The sequence below is a fragment of the Manis javanica genome, chromosome 16 (assembly GCF_040802235.1).
Source record: "Manis javanica isolate MJ-LG chromosome 16, MJ_LKY, whole genome shotgun sequence".
NCBI classification, from domain to species: domain Eukaryota; kingdom Metazoa; phylum Chordata; class Mammalia; order Pholidota; family Manidae; genus Manis; species Manis javanica.
Window position 1 is genome coordinate 16,343,003 of NC_133171.1, and position 17,891 is coordinate 16,360,893.

General features: G+C 43.7%; 1 protein-coding gene across 15 annotated transcripts in view; it reads right to left on the reverse strand.

Annotated features, from left to right (window-relative positions):
* LOC108389730 (uncharacterized) overlaps window positions 1–17,891 on the reverse strand; it is a 603,223-nt gene that overhangs the window by 357,130 nt on the left and 228,202 nt on the right. Inside the window, exon 6 of one of the 15 annotated variants that reach the window (XR_012126346.1) lies at window positions 1,851–11,193. The exons of the other annotated variants lie outside the window; for them this stretch is intronic. The gene's annotated coding sequence lies outside the window, so the exon portion shown is untranslated. Of the gene's footprint in view, window positions 1–1,850; window positions 11,194–17,891 lie in introns of those variants that run through there. 15 annotated transcript variants of the gene reach the window in all.

Consider the following 17,891-nt stretch of genomic DNA (forward strand, 5'->3'; position numbering starts at 1 on the left):
GAATTTACCTTTCTCTTAAGAGGCATGTCAGAGAAAATATATTCTGTACTTATATATGCTGTTCATTTCATAAAACAGATCCAAGCCTCTCTCCTAGTGTATAACAGAAGTTGTAATATATATTAGAACAATTATTACATATGATCGGCACTTGCACAGCACACACCGGGCTGGAAAATTCAGATTATTACTCTTAGTCACCAGAACTGGAGTCTCTCTCAAAAAGGAAATTGGTAAAGAATGACTTATTTGTTTGCTCAGAAAATGACCCACAGTGTCTTTTACGTCTTCATGCCCAGTTGAAATTGAGAGCTGGTGTTCCCTCAGAAAGCATCTTTTGAAGCACTGTGCTGGGCACTGAAGATGCTCAGAGAAGACAACTGGCCTCCAATTCCCTGGCCTCTCGTGTTGCTGGGGAAAGGACTTTAAAAAACAGAGCAGGCAACGCAACAAGGAGGTGAGGACTAGGGGAAGCCATGCCTAACGGCACTCGGGGCCAGGAAAGGCTCCACTGACAGGGGAAGGGGAATCTACTGGGCACAGGCTCTCCCGGGAGGCCGGGAGAGAATGTTTACCTCGGAAGATAAACAGAAGTCACCCATACACACCAGAAAAGGGTTTGTTTCAGGGTGAGAAAACAGCACCATAACACATCTGGGAACTATGAAGGGTCGGAAGGGGAAGGTCCACTGAAGGCATTTATAATCCCAGTGACTTGGAACTTAACCTGCAAGGAGAAGTAAGTGGGGGAGAGTGGTACAGCAGGGCTTGGGGGGTGGGGGGAGATATAGATTATTTCTGTAAATACCATGCCGGTTGGACAAGGATGGTGAGGAAGAAATGGGGGAGAACCTAATTAAGACAAAATTGCCACAAGAACCAATGATATTTGTGAATCGTACCAGAGAGCATTTGGTATATAACTGATGGTGTTATGACAAAGACACAAGGGGTCTTCTAGGCACCTGTGTCAGGAGCAGCGCCACACGCAGGGGCGCCACAGCAGGCGAGGCAGCCTTTCAAGAAGTAAGGATTTAACCATTCTTTCGTCTTTGGTGCCTTTGAGAATCACATAAAAACTATGAATCCTTTTCTCAGACCAAACCTTCCCACATATACAGTATATGATTTTACGGCATTCACAGTTCACCTTTGAAGATTCTTCTTTTAAAAACCTAGTAGCAAGAGTAAGTAAAGAAAAAACACTAAAGCTGATGCCCTGAGGGACACTGTCACTATAAGGACTGGCGAAGACGGACAGTTCAGCAAAGGAAACAGTGCGACTGATAGGACAGCTAGCTGGGAAGCCAGGAGGGGATGACATGGATTCACGAAGGCTGTAATTTGCAGAAGGAGGAAATGGACGGCGATGCCCAGCGTTAGTAAGAGACTGCAGGGGATAACAGTCAATTCTCGGCGCTCACTGGTCCGTAAGCCTCCCGGCCCAGAGCAGCGCCCCTGTGATAGGATGCGGGACTGAGCAAGCAGACTCGACACAGACACCGGCCAGAAAACCGGTGGCGAGGAAGTTTGACTGGGCGACAGCGGCACGACAACAGGTGTCTACTGACTGCTACGTGTAGGGTGGGGTGAGGCTTGTGCACGCTTTTTGGTTGAAGGGAAGGAACAGAAGAGCTAGAAGATCTGAGAGAAAGGAGAGAGGAGGAAAACTCATTCAGTAACTTCTTACAACTAATGAAGTTAATGCATGGAGGAGAATAGACAATTTTATGAGCTAGAACAGAAAGAAAAGCCCTTCAGGCATGGATAAGAGCAGACATGGGGAAGATGCCGAGGCGTGTGTGTGCGTTCAGCAGCGGAGATGGCAAGGCAGGCTCCTGTTAGACATCCCAGTATGCTACACACCAAACCTAACACAATCCAGGGCACACAATGCGAGCTCAACGCACACACGTGGAGTGAACGACTGCAGTTCGAGGAATGCAGGCTCGTTGCAAAATGTAGCACAGCACACACGTCAAACAAGAACAAAAGCCAAGCAGGGGAAAGGAAAAGGTGCTCCAAATATTCTGAAGGTGGCCAAGAAAAGCAAGCCGAGCAGGGCTGGCATTTACTTTATGCCCTGACGCAGAGTGCTGGATGACCTGATGCCATCTTAGGGGAAAAGATGTATGGCCTTCTCAGCAGCTATGCAACTCTGCCATCTTCATCCATCCCTGGAAAGCAGGTTCTGTTTAATGAATAAGTAATTACTGACAGCTGGCAGATAAGACATGCGACTTTCTTATCTAACACTCAGTACTCTTCAGCAGAGATGGACAACACCGTAAAGTCAGGTAAATACACTGTCAGTCGGTCACCTGGCTTCACAAACCCCACAGAAGAAAGTGTGCAGGACCAGCAGACTGCTCGGCAGTGCACATCAGTCAAGATGCCCGGGAGGGCCAGGTAATCAGTGCCGTGCCTTCTGTAGATGACCATCTCTTGTCTAAAACCACCCAAATCCGAAAACAAAAATCCCCCCAAATTCCAAAAGAACAGCCACTGAGCCACTGAGCAAGGGGGAACGGGAGGCATATTATTAAATCTCTTCTGCTGAAAGTCTGTTGAACTGGATTCCAGTGACTTGGACGCATGATGGGTTACAGATTTGGTGTTCAGCTGTCGTTTGAATTCACATTATATCTAATGAATCACAGTATGTTCACTTGTTCTATTAAAGGTGAATTCTACCTTACCAGTTCTGAATAATTTGGATAAAATTGATGGGTACAGTTCTCACTGGAATCTCTAATTGCATTCCTGGTATAACTTAAAATGATAACCTTATCTTAATTAGTAGCATGATGCAGAAATGTTTTTGAAAGCCTCTGAGAATTAACCTGCATTTTTAAACAGAAGCCCTGGGGTTTAAAACAAAAAGCAACTTAAAAAATACTCCTGTTGAATACATGAACCAATGTTAATTTACCAAAACTACAAAAGGAAAATCACACAGTGAGAGGCTATGCAACGCAGCCAACACGTCCTCTGATCAGTTTGCACGTCTGCTTGCAGAATTACACACCACGTAATTCTAAGGCCCACATCTCCATGGCTCCAGAGAAAAGACTTGCTCCAGTTACTCTGATAAGATATCCCCCCACCGCAATACATGGAATGCTGTGACTGTGAAAAACAAGTGGGAAACACACTGTGGGCATATATTGACTTCAGAGGGAATTCATCACCGTACAGATCACTTCTAGGACCCCCTCAGGTTCCCAAACCAGGTTTTTCCCCCATCAATCCAGTGCAATTAATTCTGGCCTTTCTCATCTATCCTATGCTTTCTAACAACCCTTTCTGGCTCACCCACATTTGCAATGTCTGAGTACAACTCCAAAGCAAAAAGGTTTCTTGTGGGAAGGTTACACTCTCTGTGTATACGTGTACCCCATTTCCAGTCTAACAAAGAGTTGCACAATGGCTCGCCAATGATAATCATTAGCTAACAGAGCACACCAGGACAGATGAAAATTAACATTTCAATCCCATAAACTATATGATAGTAAGATAAAAAGGCTCTGTAGTAGGTTATCATTGCAAAAACCCTAAGTAGATGTTACAGAGATTCTCTACCTCACAAAATGAGGGGTCGTGTACAAAACAATATACAATTGGCACACATAATTTCAAAGGTCCAGCCAAAGAGATATATGGGTGACCTTCTCACCATCCCACACTGTAACTACAGCCACCTCCAGAAATGTTAAATGCGTGGTGTTACACGATGGCTGCTCTCTCAAGATTGGCTTCTGAGGTCTGTGGTTTCTTTCTCTGAGCTAGTACCACTTGGGGAATAACTATCTTTCTATAATACAACCTGGCATTTCTTTACTTGAAAATAAGGTATGGTTCAAAAATTTGAAAAAGCATTTTCTCCTTACAAGAAGTTAAGGAACAGTTTTATCTACAGGTTAGAGCTAACAGAGACCATTACAACAGGGTAGTATCATTAGAACTGAGTTTACAATTAGCAGAAAGCAAATAGGTATGAGCTCTTCCCCTATTAGGGGTTGTGGTAGATGGATCTTCTATAAGCACAGCAAATAGTGAAATTAAATAGGATAAAACAGGTGCTATTTTCAATTAAAGTGGTTCAAAAACAACATTTTTTAAAGTTTTACTTTCTTTAGTAGCATTAAAACCCTATTTTAAAATATCTGCTATGTGCAGGGAGCTCTGTTGTAACTGATCTGAAGGTAAATTGCTCTTATAAAACAGTAAAGCATCCTTTTCATTTACATTCAGCCTCTCTTCAGTAAGATGTGGCATTTCAGAGAAGTATTATTATGGCACTTATGGGCATATATTTACAGAGCAAACCATCCATATGTTGAGAATCCTGTAAATGTATATGGGACTGGCACAGTTTCTCTTTCCTTAAGACTCTCTGGGCTTGAGCGTAAGGACATTAAAGCCTAAACATACATTAGCACTGTGGAAATGCAGCCTGAAAAACCCCAGTGGAAAAGACATTTTATTCAACAGATATTTCAAATTGAGCAGTCCCAAATCTGTTTAACAAGTCTGTTTGTTCTAAAGAAGGAAAGCCCTCCAAGTTCAATTGGTAACCACACACTGATAGCATCTTCAAGTTGCAAAACCCGTCTTTATACCATTGCAGTTCCAGCCCCATTTGCAGCATTAATGCGCTGTAGGGGGACAGTGCAGAAGTCCCCAGTGGCCAACAGACGCCCATGCACCACGCTGCTTGCTCCTGTGCCCAGTAAGCACAATCATCGCCACCTCTACTGGAGCCCCGACAAGGATTCTTCAGCCTCTCAGTAATGCCTTCATTGCCCCATGCAACTCCCTGCTGGCTTTTAATGAAGACAAGTCTGTTCCTGGGATCAGGCTGCTGCATGCAGAACCATTAAGGAGAGACCAGAATTTATGACTGAGCCTTTGGACAACAGGGCACTATTTTAACCATAAAAATCACATATCTGCTGGGATAGGGGCCAAAGCAGGGGCCCCATTAAACACTTGTAATTAGCATCAAACAAGGTGACACTCCTGCTGATAACTTTATTTTACATACACTAATCAAATGCTTCTGCATCGACATGGAAAGATTGACAGGTAGCCAAGGACAGAAAACATCCTGATGGAGGACAATTTTTCAAGTGACCTGTTGGGAAGGTACCAAAAAGGCATGGTATCAGCCACGTGGACCCGGACACACAGCTTGGAAATGGGGAACTCACAGTGGACCACTGGGACAGCAGCTTCTCCTGTCAGGGCTTCACCGCCAGACATTCCTCCAAATCAACACATATTTGGTTAATCTGGATGAAAATAACTCAGGGGAATGTAAGCTCCAGGCCACTGTTTGAGGTAAATCATGAGCCAAGCATCCTGCCCAGCACTTGTTCACTTTCTAGCCCACTCCTCACATGTGCACGTAGAAACACGAGACAAAGGCAGAGCCGGACTTGGTGTCGTTCTCAGGCTCCCAGGAAGGCCGCCGGTGTCATCTCTTCGCATCAGTGCGCAGTTCCATACCACACAGGCCTCAAGTGCACCGTTGCCGTTACTGCTCACAGAAACATTTCAGTCGTAACGAACATGAAACTTCTCAGCATCTTTACCACCCCTGGAGCCCACAGGGCATCAGACCTTAATGACCATAATTTTTTAAAAGGCACTCTTCTCCGGGGAGTTTCTGGCCGATTCTGTGTTCACACACTGAATCCCTGAGGTTAAGGGTGCAGACCATGAAGAGGGGATGTGAAGCAGCTTTCGGGAACAGCATGGTTTGGAATCCATCCAGAATCACGATGAAGACTTGGCAGTGTGGCTCCCACGGGGACGACTTCGTCTCTGCCAAGTGAGGTTATAATGGCAAAGGCTTTCATTATGAAAATGACAAGCCCCAATAATAATCTGGCTCCAAAGTCCAACTTTATTTACAGGTTCCTCGGTATCCGCCACTAGGTTTAAAAGGTACATTACATTTACAGCTTGTGTATGTGTCCATCAAAAACTGGGCAGGGACGAGTCAAAGGAGATTCCCTGCTGCTTCTTTCCAAGTGAAACAGAGACTGAGGAAAGGGCACAGAAGGACTCACGGCTCAAAATACACGGCACCCACGTCCCTGGGGGAGCCGCTCACTCAAACCCAGCTCCATGCTTAACTTCACGGTTAAGAGAGGATTTTCCAGTATAGCATGACAGCCTTACCAGGGCAATGAAATACAAAGAAGCTGCAGCCGGGCTGCTGAAAATCCCTCTAGTTTACACCAGTGTTAATCAGTCACTCCTCTAGACCATGACACTACAATTCCTAACAGGTCCCAGCACTGAGATGCTCCATGGCGGCAAACCGTCCTGGCTCTTAAAAGCAGAGTCGCCCATTCCATTTGAATAGGTTTTCGAGTTTACAAAGATATTTTATATACATTAAATTATGCATCAACCCTGTAAAGTAGATATGATGATTTCCATTGCTCAGATGAGGTCAGAGACAGAGAGAACTTAAGGATCCTGCCGATGGGCGCCCGGACGGAAGGTCTGGTGACTCAGGCCCCCGCACTGCGCCGTCCGGACCCGGAATGGCTTTCCCACGTCCCACAACACTGCTCATTAAGGACAGACACCGCAAATGGGAGCTGATGATTACCTACAGGAGAGGCACATCTTGAAAAGTCCTTTAGCAAGAGAAAGCTGTTCACAGAGGACCAGTAAAATGCGTAATAAACAAGAGGAGACCCCTCCAGACTGAACATTGGTTGCTTTGTTTGGAGATTGGTCGTCTCTCTGCCAAGGTTTTGTTTCTCACTATTAAGAGTCATTTGACTCTCACTGGAGCACAAGGAATGGGGAAGGTTGTGTAATACTGTATGAGGCTGACCTTACCACTCATGGAAAAACTGCCCGCCAGACACAAAGTTTTGGAGGATAGTGAGTCAGGGATGGGCTCCAGAGTATCAAAGCCCTTTATGTGTTGAGTCCTTGGCAAAAGAGCTTGGTGTGAACAAGACTTCAGGGCTGGGAAATGGCACAAGACGACGGGCACTTCCTCATCAGAGGACAGGGCTGTTGCCAAAATGTGAAATGTGTACACAGTACTTCCGAACTTCCAAACAGACAGAAATTAGAGAACTCACATCAGTATGAACTATGTTCTAGACCCAGATGCAGAAATATTTGAAGCATGGCAAATTCTCTCTCCTACCGAGGCTATTTACACTTTTGAGCCAGTATCATTTTATATGAAAATGAGGAGGAAAAAAGACGGTATCACCGGAAGAGCTAAATAGAAACTGGAGAACCAAAGAGAAAAATAATTACATTTAAAATATAGAACAGCAAAGAATAAGAAAACTTTCACCTCTCAGTAATGGCAAGAGATGCTCAGCCGTCACGTGTCCACCGCATTCTCTTCAAGGAGGTTCAGACGCCTCTCTTAAGATGCTGCCCCAACCATCACTCCAGTTGTAAAATTTCAGTCCTGACATGACGACCCAATAAATCCATGTGAATGTAATGGAGGATTTGTTGATATTTTAAATATATGTAGGGGTATTTTCATTATATGCTGCATATGGAGCCATTTTCAGTAGGAAAAAAATGAACTGTGGATATGAAGGACATTGAGTTCATTAACATGTAATATGGAAAGCTTTGATAAATCAAATGGCATTATTACTGGTAGCAACGTTCTCCCAATCTAGCCAAAAGTACTCCAACAAGGCATTTAAACGTATGGACATGTTGTATTGTCATTTTTTCCAAGTGATGGATAAGATTTATTTAACGTCAGCATTTGTAAACTTGTTGTCCATTGTATCAGACAACGGTTGTAGCAGAGAGGCTGCCGCTAGGTCCACAAAACATGGGTTTGCACATTTCACCCACTTTCATCATCACTGATCAAGATGAGGTGGAAAAATTCCACTTGGTGTGAAGACACTAAAAACATGAATACAAAAAGAATTCCAAAGGACTTTAAGATGTGAATTTACAATATCCTAAGAGTGAATCTGGTCTGACTTGGAAAATAAAATTTATATCTGAAAGGGCCAACACGCTCTCCTCACATCCTAAAAGAAATTATTTAAAGACTGAGAGTAAGTGTGTGACTGGTGGAGGTGCTGTGGGGTCCACTGAACCCTGGTGGCAAATAGCAATCCCTGTGGAAGCTGGAAAGACCTTCTGTGGTGTGTATCTCTCAGAGAAACAAGCCAACTGGGTTTTCCATAAACCTGGCCAGTTACCAAATATGTTAGCAATGAAAAATACCACTGAACAAACCCCACAGACCTATTTCTAAATCACCAACATGAGCTCAACAAATTCAGCTAGATCGAATACTGAGAACACAAAGCTTATGGCGAAAGACGACACAGAGTGTGCAAACACACACAGACGTGACCGTCAAATCACAGCCTCTCCCCCCGATTGTAAAAGCACTCGCCTGTCCACGACCTGCGTTACGGAGGTATGATGCACACTCCCTCTGCTGAGAAGCACCTGCCACAGCAGGGCAGACACGCAGCACTTCAGGCTCCAGGAAAGGTCAAAAACACAAGCCAAAACTTCATTAATGACAAAGATGAAGGAAGAGCCAAAGAGATGGTCTCTATTCCTTTGTATTGAAGCTCAGCAGAAATTTGCCATTGTTTTACAAAAATCGTTTGCTCTTTATCCTTTGTATTCTGTTTGTTTCTGCCCATTATAGGACTAAATCTACTATCCATCAAATAACAGTGGGACATTTCTAACTTAATAGTGACACAAATCCTTTGGAACTCATATACTATTGACATTGACATAGACTATGGACCTTGAATCTATAAAATAGACTCACTTTTGTTGTTCTCTGCATTTTTTTTCCAGGATAAGAAATGATCGGAATGAATTTTCCATAGGCTGTTATTTCTTTTGCCTAGACATACACAATAAACTATCACCTAGACAGACTCTTCTAGTGAGATTTTGACTAAAACAATCGAATCAAAAGAATCAACTGCATGCTAATAACGAGAATATTTTCATTATTTTAAATACATCTTGATAAAGCTTTACAGCAATACTTCTTTAAATTAAAAAAATGTCTAAGAGGTCCTAACAAATAACCACTTGCCAACAGAACATGGGGTCCAGGGAACAGCACAATGAGCCCTAACGGAGTGGTAGGTGCGGAAAGAGGCCCTGAACTCTCAGCCACCCCTTTGTTCTCTCTCATCAGCTCTCTGCCCTTAGACAAATATTCGATTTCCTCACCTGAAATACAAGCGTACTTCTACTGGCATTACCGCAAGGTGTTACGGTGAAACAGATGGGAGAGGGTGTACGTGAAAGCCTCTGTATAACATAAAACACTACAAACACATGAATCATAAACAAGAACACAATACATATATAAGATACAACTAAGGAAGAAGGCAGACTAGTGTGCTCAGTTTGAAATTCACTCATTGTAACAGAGATGTGCAGAAACTAATTTTTTTAGATTGTTTCTCCCGTCACATAACTGACCTCTCTTGCTTAAGTCTTTATTCACATGTGGTGGTAAAAAGGCAACACTAAACCAATATTTAAATTTAAAGCTTGTTAATTTGGCAGAACACAGGTTCTCCAGAGAACAATCACTTTGGGGCACGTTTCTGGTCTTCCTGGTCTTTCCCTCATTCTCCGGACCAGATCCCCACCTTTCCGGGTGGGCTGCCCTGTCCTGAGTGAGGCCGAGCTCACCCGGCCTCATCTGCGGGTGCTGGTCTCTGCCTTCCCTGCTTCGGAGGCGTCTGGGGGGCTCTTTCAGCTCAGGCCTGCAGCAGTGACTGTGTCTGGCCCTCTTCCCCACATGGCCAGACTCTGCACCTCAGCTCTCCATCCACACCTCAGAGATGTGGCTGTGCCCACTGTCGGGACCCCAAGTGGAGAGGGGCACTCTGCTGTCCACCACGGTACCCCTCGCTCTGAGATCCAGGGACTCCGGTAAGGCATGCCAACTCCCACTTCCAGGCTCAGTTCACTGTCTCCACCCCACCAGACCATCTGGGGCAAATCCGAGACGCAGGGCACCTGGAGGAGAGGTGAGTGGAGTGGCCTCTACTGAACAGGCTACTTTTCAGCAATACTGCACCTGCCAGGGGGCATTCCCCCGGGGTTCCCGTGGGGAAGGGAGATGCAGCCCCCTTTGCCTCATCTCCCTCCTCAACCTTCTCATGTTCTTTAAACGTGTCTTGCTCTCTGTCCCCACCCCAAACTCCACAGAGCATCATTTCTCACTTCCCAGTGGGGAAGCAGAGGGAACATCCCCTCCTGCGCAGTTGGCTCTCACCACCACAGGCTTGAGCGCTAGGCCGAATCCTCAGGCCTTCCTCTCAACACGTAAATGGGAGCTGGTTTGTGTAAGAACTTCTCTGACGACTGTCCAACGACACATTTGTTCTAGAATCGAAACTGTATCTGCCCTGCCCCTAGAGCAACAAAGGTCATTGATTCCATGAGTGAGGCAGATTTTTAGAGCACCAATGAATACTTCAAAATTTTATCCTTACTAAATAAGCTTGGCAGTTTAAGAATGTGGAAAATCTTTAAAGCTTCTTGAAGAAAGAAGGACAACTCTGTGAAATAACATCAACACAGAGTAGATGTTATTAACCCATTTTATGGATGGAGAAATAAAGTCTTTTGCAAGGAAGTTCTCCCAGTGAGGCACAGCATGCAAGCAAAAAAAATTTAAACTCAAGTATTTGCATATTAACTCCAGCGTCTTTTTACTACTAACATAAAAATTTGACATCAGTAAATCCCAAAAGGGAAAATATGAATTCTTGCCACTTACCTAAGCAAAAAAAGTACATGACTTCAGTGAAGATCACAAAAGAGAGTGATCCTCTTCAATGATGAGTCATCAGACTTCTTCATTCCACTAGCATTTATCAAATACTTCTGATACAACAAATATTATGCTAGGGATTACAAATCTAAAAAGACAATTTTCCCTGCTCTTAGTTCCCAGCGGCGGGAGAGACCAATGCAATCACAGCTCATCGGAGCAAGCTCGGTGCTGTGCCATGCGAAGCATCGCGGCGCGCTCAGGGGCTCCAGATCCGTTTTGTCCATTCCTGAAATGGTTACTGGAATTTCACAGTAATTCTACAGGTAGACATTTCATTACCCATGTTGGGATGCGAGGGATTACGTAGACAGTAGAAAATGCTTATGTCAGTCAACCTGCAAGTCACAAAGGGAGAGACTGAAATGTAGAGTTTTACAGCAAGTTGGAGGGCATGAGAATCACCATCTCCACTTCCTGACCATTTACCACCACCCATTTCATGTGCCAACAATCTCTAAACACGACCAACAGGTCCTTTCTGGAGCAAATGCAGCAGCTAACCCACGCCACTGAAAACAAATTGGGTGAACTTTATTAGAACACTTTCCTCAAATGCGTTATTTTTACAGTGAACCGAGAGGAGTTACCGGGAAGCTCACTCCGAGGCGTGTCACCACTTGACATTAGTGAGTACAGGTCTGGTTATGGGAAGATTTATGAGAATGATGCAAGCTTTCCTTTGCGAGTCAATGAGTGGCTACAGGATTCGGATGACAAACGTGGAGGGGAAGGAGTAACAGACACGTAGAACTGTTCTACCAAATTCTGAAACACAAACACCTGCCTGAACTATTAACTCCTTGATTTAAAAATGGAACTTAAAAGGCTACTGAATCACTTCAAACTGTTCATTTCATTAAAAAGTATGTTATCCCCTAAGTACCAAATAACCAAGAGACATTTTAGTGAGGGAAATAAAAACCCACACCCATTTTTCTCTTACAATGGAGGGAGCATTTACATACCCTGTTATGGAATTTCATATATACTAATTACATGCTAATGTAAATATGAAGAAATGTTCTATGAAAAATGCAAATTAGACAGCTAGCAAAAACATGCAGACACAAAGAAGAGATCTGCTTAAGAACAATTCCTGCTATCTTGGTTAATCATGTGGAAATGTCCAATATGCTCGATGCTTTGACATCTCTATTCATTTTGAGGTTGAATCAGCTATAAATATATGACCTTTAATTGTGTGATTTGTCAAAACTTCTGAAGTATGTTACATATGGGACGGATTTCATATGAATACAAATATTTTCATGGTGTTCCATTTTAAGTGATAACTTACACAGGAGAACCCCTAAATAAAAAGCATCTGTTTGTTAATTCACTCATTTGTTCAACTATTCACATTTAGAACTGTTTTTTCACCAAGAAGTTCATATTTTTAATACACATTTTTCGCAGCTGTGTTCCCAAAAGCCTTGACAAGAGCTTTCTATGAATCTCTGCAGCTAATATAAGGCAAATAGAAGCCTCATTTTCCTGTTTATATTCTACTGGTACAATTAGAACCAATTCTACTGGTTCTCTAGGCAAAATCTAAGCAAAAAGAAAGACACCCAATGGATTAAATGGCACTAGTTCCAAGCCTTCCTTCTGGGTTCCTGCACCCCCAAGCAATAAACTGGCTTTCGCATCTGGCGAACATATGCAGAAAACGAGGCCAACTAAGGCTGATAAACTTGGCCAAGTTCTTCCATGTAACCCACTGTGACAGTCAAAGTTCCCAATGTCAATTCAATTTCCAAATAAAAACTTTACTTTTTCACTGATATGTATTAATATTTAAGGCAGAGATATAAATAAGACCACTCACACATTTGGAGTAAACGGCATGCGTTTTCAATACTCACAAAACGTACTTGCATTTGTATTATTGGAAGGAGTGAGCATTTAGAATGAGATGGCTATTATGGAGATGGGCCTGACCATACGATCTTACCCACACAACCAGGCATTTAGAAGCATAAGGAAGAATGTTGGCAGTGTTTCTGCCAGGTGGAATGCCTTCTAGATTGGTCAGAGGGATTGGCTATCATGAATAAATCTCTAAGATCAGCTGAAACTTCATGGCTGTAGTTGAACTGCCAGAATTTCTAATGGTTCTACTAGTTGTCAATTACAGGATTGAAACTATTTAAACAGTCATGTGCTTTAACACATTGGTAACAGACTTAGATAAATGTATACTCTCTTCCCACACATATGACACTTGAGGCATCCGTACATTAGGAATGATCATAAAGACATGGAAGTTTCCCCAGTCCTGACCCACAAAGACATCCCCGTACCAGTAGAAATCCTAAAACTCGTGCTGCCTGGAGTGGCCACCTGGTTCTTGGGCTCGCATTTTTCAAGCCATTTCCCATTATGTCAGATAAGATGGAGTGACTGAGTTACCGTGTCTGTTACGTGTTACTAAGAGATGACAGTTGTTTATTGCAGCATTACCAAAAAGCTGTATTCTGACAGAGTGCATATCAACACACATCCGTGAGGACAAAACAACTTTTCCCTGGATAGCTCATTCAGACAAACCACAAGGAAGATGCCTGTGAGGTTAATACACACGTCTCCAAGAACAGGTATATTTCTATCTGACATAAGGAATAGATAGAAATAGTACAGATTACATATCTTTTAATATTGTGCATAAGGGTACTCATACTCCCAGGAAACCCCCTTAACACATATCCCAGACACAGATACAAACCCCTTTACTCCACCTTAGCACTACTTTCCTTTCTTAGAAAGATAAATGTCCCCATTCTACTTTCTTCTTCCTCTTGTCTTGTAAACAAGCTCAAATCACTCGTATCCTCAAAAACCACCCATTCCCATGTCAGTCGTGACCTGTGCACCAATCCTTCACATCCTATCCAACTCCCAGGGAGGCGGATGTTTTACTGGCCCACCTTCTTCACTCCACACTTCTTTCTCAGTCCAGTGGATTCTGGTTTCAGTCTTTACCATTTTAGTGAGACTACCTGCTGCTAATGTTACAGATAATTTCCTAAATTCGAAGGTCCAATGGATACTTTTCATCCCTCCCCTGGCTTAAAAGCCCTGTTAAATCTGGTCGGGTTGATTTGCAGCCCTTCCTTAAAGCCGTACCTCCCCTTGAGCGCGCCCCTGTGTCCCGGGACAGCCCGCCCTTCTGCTCTGCCTCATTCCCCTCACAGCCCCCCTCTCCCCTGCCTCTTCAGGGCTGCACACTGTGCCTGAGGACTCCAGAGCCAGACTACCTTGGCTCAGATTCAGTTTTCCTATTTACCGGGTATGGAGTTTGGGGGCAACTCCCTTAATGTCTCTGTCCCTAATTTCCCACCTGTAAATTGGGGACCGTACTAGTATTAGCCACTTGACACTTGTTGGCCAAGTGCTGAAGGCTGGGGCGTGTTCTCCATTGCTCCGGTTTACTAGGCAGAAACAAGTCCCTGGGCCTTGGAAATGGAACCATCCGATGGGTTCTGCTCCACTCTGGCCTGCAGTTCTGGGACTGAGATGTGTTCCTGCCGCATACCCAAGGACAGAGGGCTTTGTTCTGCACCTTCCTCCTGCCACAACACGCTTCCACCAGTGCCCTAAGGACGAGTTCATTGCTCTCCCCCTGTAGTTTGGGCTTCTGTTCCGCAGGAGAGAGAGCAGAGAATGATACGGGCAGGCCTGCAGCCAGAGCGGAGCCGCTCTGGAGATGACTTCACAGGACGCTTGACCGTCACTTGTGTGCATGCCCTGCGCCTCCCCAGAGCCTGCGATGACTGAAGAGCCCCCTCGTGTCTGCAGTCCTCAGAAGCTTCACCTTCTTTACTATCCCACAGTTTGGCTTTTGGCAATTTGTTAAAAAATTTGCAGGCACCTTCTTACCAATGTCGCTACACATGGGGTTTGGTAGAGAAGTGCTGGCTCCTCACGGCTCCCTGGGGGTGCGCATCTTTCCTTAGGTTTAGGCTAGTTGGTTTCCTCGGGACCGCGGTTTTCTTATGGGTTCAAGAAAAGTTATATATTTACAAATTTTCTACCATTTTATGGTTGTTGTAACAATGGGAACACTGCTGTTCTCATGTTGGTATCCTAAATAGAAGCCCAACATACTGATTTTTCAACCAAGGCCCCAAAGCATTTCTATAGGTAAAGGGAAATCTTCTCAACTATGTTAGAATGACAATTGGCTATTTATTTGGGGGGGGGTGGAGAGTGAACTTTATTCATACCTCTCAAATTACACACAAAAATGTATCCCTGATCATCACAGATTTAAACATTAAAATTAAACTATAATACTTGGGGAGGAAAACATAAGAGAGTATCTTCATGACCTTGGGGAAGGCAGAAATTTCTTACAGAGTACAAGAAAGCATTGACAATAAAAACTTAAAAAATGGACTTCATCAAAATTAAAATGTTTGCTCTTTGAAAGACATCATCAGGAAAATAAGTAGGAAAAGTTACAGACTGGGAGAAAAAAACTCACAATACACATATCTGACAAAGGATTTCTATCTCACTCCCACAATTCAATAAAGACAACTCAAAATATGGGCAAAAGACTTGAATAGGCACTTCACAAAGCAATACAGATGAATACTCGATTAGCACATGAATAATGTGCTCACCAGCATTAGTCATTTTGGAAATGCAAATCAAAACCACATGAGACACCATTATACACCCACTCAAATGGCTGAAATTTAAAAGACTGAAAACACCAAATGTTGATGATGATGTGAGAGAGAAAGCAATGAAGAACCCACTCCTCTCCTAGCTGCTGGCGGGCAGGCAGAAGAGCAGCAGGGTGGACGTCTCCGCGAACAGGCACGGAAGTTCTTTTAAACACCTGCCCTCTGGAAATGTAAACACAGACGCATAAAACCTGGTACAGAAATGTTTCTAACGGCTTTATTTATAATGGCCCAAACTGGAAGCAATCCAAATGCCCACCATGGGGGGATGAATAAACAAACTGTGGCACATCCAGACAACAGAACAATAAAAAGGGACAGTCACAGTGGTGACACGGATGAACACCCACAGTCTAAGAGGAGAGAAGCCAGCCACAAGAGAGTGCACGCTGTATGGCTCCCTGTATGCAGGATCCAGACCAGGCAGAACTGGTCTCTGGGGACAGAGGCGGGCAGTGGCTTCCTCGGGGCATGTGGTGACTCTGGGCGGGGAAAGGGCAGGAGCGATCTCCTCCTGGTGATAGGAATGGTCTGTCTATCTGTAGGGGTACTGGTCACATGTATCAAAACTCATCAAACTGTACGCTTAAGATTCATAAAATTCTCCATCTATAAATCATCTCTCAATAAAAAAGCTAAATGGGAAATGTACAGGCACACACAGTTAGGGGCTTCCTCTGACACCCTGCACAGAGCAGCAGCTCCTGCCTGACACCGTAGCCGGCTTTCACCCTTGTGGTAAGACTCGCCCTGCACATTCCCACGTGTGTCACTCTGCTCATCGGAGGCGCTGCCCTTGAGAACCAAGCGCCTTGGACGCAAGGGCTTTGTCTTAGTTTCCCAGCACACAACCCATGGTAATGGCTGTAACTGAAAGGCAATAAATGAATCAAACTGGACGCTCAACTTTGATTTGTTTTCTTGGTTACTGAGGTTGTGTCTCTGCTTGTCTAATGGTTTTTTTTTTAAATCGAAAGAGAGAAAGCATGGGTGAAGCACTGCGAAATCCGTAAGCACCAATGTGAAGGGTAAGTAAATACTAATTAGCTGCTTACTGCAGACGGTCCACATAGGACAGCTTAGGGTCTGTAGGACTGGCCGCTGCAGTTGTGACCATTCTGCTAAAAGTTGCCTCCCAAAAGCAAGAACAAGCCCAGGGAAGCAGCTGGCACAGCGGCGACGCAGGGCATCCATGGAACAGGCTAAGTCATACAGGATTGCTCAGCTTCCTCAAGTTCACGACTTTGCTTTGACTCCATGGCTATAGGAAATCGTTGTTCTGGGGTTGGAGTGCCTCAGTAGTATCAGTCAGAGAATTTCAGGCTACATCTCTGCTCAAGCATTTACTGGTTTATGACCAATTAGATCCTGTCCACGTCTCGCCTGAAATCATGTTAGCAAGATTCACAGTCAGGTACTAGCAGGGGTGTAACAGTCCTTTAAGCCATCTTTAGGCCATCCTGGGTGGCGCTGTAAGAGACTTTTTCTATTTCAAAACCCCTTTAAAAGGAGGGAATAAGTGAGTTGGTTTCAAGAAGGCCCAGATAGAGTACCATGGGTCCAAAATGAAGGCTCCTTGGCTACTATCAAATCTGTAACCTGGATAATCACACACACACACACACACACACACCACAGTGTCAGCTGAGGACATAAGCACAGAATTTTTAAAAATTAATTTTTTAAATACTTGTTAAATGAAGAAAGAAGAAAATAGAAAAGAAAAAGAGTATCTGACAGAACACATTGAATACAATGTATACTCACTTTATAAGGTACAGATTCCTAAAGTCTAGGTAAATAATTGCCCAACAACCTATTATAATCTAGATTTTAAAGTGCCCTGCGGTGGGTAACACTGCAGATATCTAAATCAGATTGATGGAATCTCCTGACCCAATGCAAATATAATTTATTAGAGAATAACCACCACTATTATAAATGTAATTTAAAACAGCATAATTTATTATGCAGATACAGGAGCAACCTCTGACTCCAAGCATACACTACTGAAATGTGAACAATTTTTATTAAGAAATTGTGCAATAATGTCATTATCTACCTATTCCATGAACAGAAACACTATTAACCACCAGGGCACAATATTACAACAGAGTTCAGAGTACAGGGCAGGAATGAAGTATGCTGAGGGCCTCCTTTCATCCTGGATGGTAAGTTAGGGACGGCGCAGCACAGACAGTGTGACAGTTTTCTATATTTATGATAGATACTTATTTACATATCTGTGGACACATATTCCTTAGATAAACTCTCTTCTGTTATTAATCAAAATTAAGCCTCAGCTTAGCTGAGGAAGGACGCCACGTGACTTCTGTGAA